The sequence below is a fragment of the Durio zibethinus genome, unplaced genomic scaffold, assembly GCF_047325235.1.
Source record: "Durio zibethinus cultivar Kanyao isolate XHJ-2024 unplaced genomic scaffold, ASM4732523v1 HiC_scaffold_330, whole genome shotgun sequence".
NCBI lineage: Eukaryota > Viridiplantae > Streptophyta > Magnoliopsida > Malvales > Malvaceae > Durio > Durio zibethinus.
The window spans coordinates 222,501-226,993 of NW_028322953.1; positions in this window are offsets into that span (position 1 = coordinate 222,501).

The window sequence follows — 4,493 nt, forward strand, 5'->3', positions numbered from 1 at the left end:
CGCCGCGTGCACGGGCTGGAGCTCGGCTCCCTTTTTTTGCATGCAAGCCAACCGATCGAGGCCATGGGCGCCTGCCGGTCACCGGAGCAACCAGTCGCCGGACAAAAATCGCCGGAAGGCATGCACGCCCTGTATTTCGTTCGAGGGACGTTGGCCGGGGTGCACGCAATGGGAGGCCCATCGCGCACACCTACTCCCCCCGTGGGGGGGGGAGAGGGGGTGCCGGACCACCACCCCCTAAAGAGCATTAGAGATTTTACAGATATGCTACCAGTAGACGTTAAAATGTCTGAAACGGGGACACTTTTTCCAAACAAGCAAATCCCACACCGAGGGTGCGCAGGTGCCGATGGTGGTCGAGGCATGTGCCCGCAACAAGGGCCAACGTGAGCCGATGGTGGTCGAGGCAACCGCCCGCACCAGCTCGAGGCATGTGCCCACACCAAGGCCCGGCATGTATCGATGGTGTTCGACGTAGGGGCAATCTTCTGCTGATGGTGGTCGAGGCAAGAGCCCGCACCAAGGGCCAGCGTGTGCCCATGGTGCTCGAGGCAACCGTCCGCACCAGGGCCCAGCGTGTGCCGATGGTGGTCGAGGCAACCGCCCGCACCAGGGCCCAGCGTGTGCCGATGGTGCTCGAGGCAACCGCCCGCACCAAGGGCCGGCTTGTGCCGATGGTGTTCGAGGCAACCGCCCGCACCAGGGCCCAGCGTGTGCCGATGGTGGTCGAGGCAACCGCCAGCACCAGGGCCCAGCGTGTGCCGATGGTGGTCGAGGCAACCGCCCGCACCAGGGCCCAGCGTGTGCCGATGGTGGTCGAGGCAACCGCCCGCACCAGGGCCCAGCGTGTGCCGATGGTGGTCGAGGCAAGCGCCCTCACCAGGGCCCAGCGTGTGCCGATGGTGGTCGAGGCAAGCGCCCGCACCAAGGCCGAGCGTGTGCCGATGGTGGTCGAGGCAAGCGCCCGCACCAGGGCGCAGCGTGTGCCGATGGTGGTCGAGGCAAGCGCCCTCACCAAGGCCGAGCGTGTGCCGATGGTGGTCGAGGCAACCGGCCGCACCAAGGGCCGGCGTGTGCCGATGGTGTTCGAGGCAACCGCCCGCACCAGGGCCCAGCGTGTGCCGATGGTGGTCGAGCCAGGAGCCCGCACCAAGGGCCGGCTTGTGTCGATGGTGTTCGGGGCAACCGCCCGTACCAGGGCCCAGCGTGTGCCGATGGTGCTGGGGGCAAGCGCCCGCCCCAGGGCCCAGCGTGTGCCGATGGTTATCGGGGCAACCGGCCGCACCAGGGCCCAGGGTCTCCCGATGGTGCTCGAGGCAACCGCCCGCACCAAGGCTCAGCATGTGCCGATTGTGATCGAGGCAACAACCCACACCAGGGCCCAGCTTGTGCCGATGGCGGTCGAGGCAAGTGCCCGTACCGAAGGGCAGCCTATGCCGATGATGGTCGATGCATGTGCCATCACCATGCGTCATCATGTGCCATTGATGGTCGAGGCCTTGGCCGAAGTTCGATTTTGAGCCACGGTGCCCATGCTTGGCTCCAGCATGTGCTGGTGCCGCATTTTTTTCACTCGGGACAGCATCGCCGGAGCATCGCCGGAGCATCGCCGGAGTACCGCCGGAGAACCTGACCGGCGGCATTGGGGTTCCGGCGATTGGGAGGGGGGCCGGGGGGGTGTGCGCACATGATGTGCGATGGGTGCTGGTACTTGGCCTTGTGTTGGCCCCCTATCCCTCATCAAACCTCTGAGAATTCACACCCCCTTAAAGAGCATTTGAGATTTTACAGGTTTGCTACCAGTAGCCGTTAAAGTGTCTGAAATGGGGACACTTTTTTCAAACGGTCACAAAATCTTCTCTACTTCGAGTTTTTAGCTGAATTTTTTTGTGCATGCCAACAAAAATAGAAGGATCATGCCTACAAAATTTGGGGCCAAAAATCCTTATAAAAAAATTTTAAAAATTCCCGAACCGCAAAAAGTTTCGAAAATCGTGAAAAATAGAAAACGAGTCATCTTCCAACGAAACTTCACGTGAAGGCTTAGGGGACCATTGTATGAATTTACAAGCCATAAAAATGGCATTGGCACGGCAGAAATTTGAAGATGTGCCTAAACCCACCAGGGCCCAGCGTGTGCCGATGGTGCTCGAGGCAACCGCCCGCACCAAGGCCCAGCGTGTGCCGATGGTGGTCGAGGCAACCGCCCGCACCAGGGCCGATAGTGTGCCGATGGTGCTCGAGGCAACCTGTCGCACCAGGGCCCAGCGTGTGCCGATGGTGATCGAGGTAACCTGCCGCACCAGGGCCCAGCGTGTGCCGATGGTGGTCGAGGCAAGTTCCCGCACCAGCGCCCAGCGTGTGCCGATGGTGCTCGAGGCAACCGACCGCACCAGGGCCCAGCGTGTGCCGATGGTGCTCGAGGCAACCTGCCGCACCAGGGCCCAGCGTCTGCCGATGGTGCTCGAGGCAACCTGCCGCACCAGGGCCCAGCGTCTGCCGATGGTGCTCGAGGCAAGCGCCCGCACCAGGGCCCAGCGTGTGCCGATGGTGGTCGAGGCAAGCGCCCGCACCAGGGCCCAGCGTGTGCCGATGGTGCTCGAGGCAACCTGCCGCACCAGGGCCCAGCGTGTGCCGATGGTGCTCGAGGCAACCGACCGCACCAGGGCCGAGCGTGTGCCGATGGTGGTCGAGGCAAGCGCCCGCACCAGGGCCCAGCGTGTGCCGATGGTGGTCGAGGCAACCTGCCGCACCAGGGCCCAGCGTGTGCCGATGGTGCTCGAGGCAACCGACCGCACCAGGGCCGAGCGTGTGCCGATGGTGCTCGAGGCAAGCGCCCGCACCAGGGCCCAGCGTGTGCCGATGGTGCTCGAGGCAACCTGCCGCACCAGGGCCCAGCGTGTGCCGATGGTGCTCGAGGCAACCTGCCGCACCAGGGCCCAGCGTGTGCCGATGGTGGTCGAGGCAAGCGCCCGCACCAGGGCCCAGCGTGTGCCGATGGTGGTCGAGGCAAGCGCCCGCACCAGGGCCCAGCGTGTGCCGATGGTGGTCGAGCCAGGAGCCCGCACCAAGGGCCGGCTTGTGTCGATGGTGTTCGGGGCAACCGCCCGTACCAGGGCCCAGCGTGTGCCGATGGTGCTGGGGGCAAGCGCCCGCCCCAGGGCCCAGCGTGTGCCGATGGTTATCGGGGCAACCGGCCGCACCAGGGCCCAGGGTCTCCCGATGGTGCTCGAGGCAACCGCCCGCACCAAGGCTCAGCATGTGCCGATTGTGATCGAGGCAACAACCCACACCAGGGCCCAGCTTGTGCCGATGGCGGTCGAGGCAAGTGCCCGTACCGAAGGGCAGCCTATGCCGATGATGGTCGATGCATGTGCCATCACCATGCGTCATCATGTGCCATTGATGGTCGAGGCCTTGGCCGAAGTTCGATTTTGAGCCACGGTGCCCATGCTTGGCTCCAGCATGTGCTGGTGCCGCATTTTTTTCACTCGGGACAGCATCGCCGGAGCATCGCCGGAGCATCGCCGGAGTACCGCCGGAGAACCTGACCGGCGGCATTGGGGTTCCGGCGATTGGGAGGGGGGCCGGGGGGGTGTGCGCACATGATGTGCGATGGGTGCTGGTACTTGGCCTTGTGTTGGCCCCCTATCCCTCATCAAACCTCTGAGAATTCACACCCCCTTAAAGAGCATTTGAGATTTTACAGGTTTGCTACCAGTAGCCGTTAAAGTGTCTGAAATGGGGACACTTTTTTCAAACGGTCACAAAATCTTCTCTACTTCGAGTTTTTAGCTGAATTTTTTTGTGCATGCCAACAAAAATAGAAGGATCATGCCTACAAAATTTGGGGCCAAAAATCCTTATAAAAAAATTTTAAAAATTCCCGAACCGCAAAAAGTTTCGAAAATCGTGAAAAATAGAAAACGAGTCATCTTCCAACGAAACTTCACGTGAAGGCTTAGGGGACCATTGTATGAATTTACAAGCCATAAAAATGGCATTGGCACGGCAGAAATTTGAAGATGTGCCTAAACCCACCAGGGCCCAGCGTGTGCCGATGGTGCTCGAGGCAACCGCCCGCACCAGGGCCCAGCGTGTGCCGATGGTGGTCGAGGCAACCGCCCGCACCAGGGCCGATAGTGTGCCGATGGTGCTCGAGGCAACCTGTCGCACCAGGGCCCAGCGTGTGCCGATGGTGATCGAGGTAACCTGCCGCACCAGGGCCCAGCGTGTGCCGATGGTGGTCGAGGCAAGTTCCCGCACCAGCGCCCAGCGTGTGCCGATGGTGCTCGAGGCAACCGACCGCACCAGGGCCCAGCGTGTGCCGATGGTGCTCGAGGCAACCTGCCGCACCAGGGCCCAGCGTCTGCCGATGGTGCTCGAGGCAACCTGCCGCACCAGGGCCCAGCGTCTGCCGATGGTGCTCGAGGCAAGCGCCCGCACCAGGGCCCAGCGTGTGCCGATGGTGGTCGAGGCAAGCGCCCGCACCA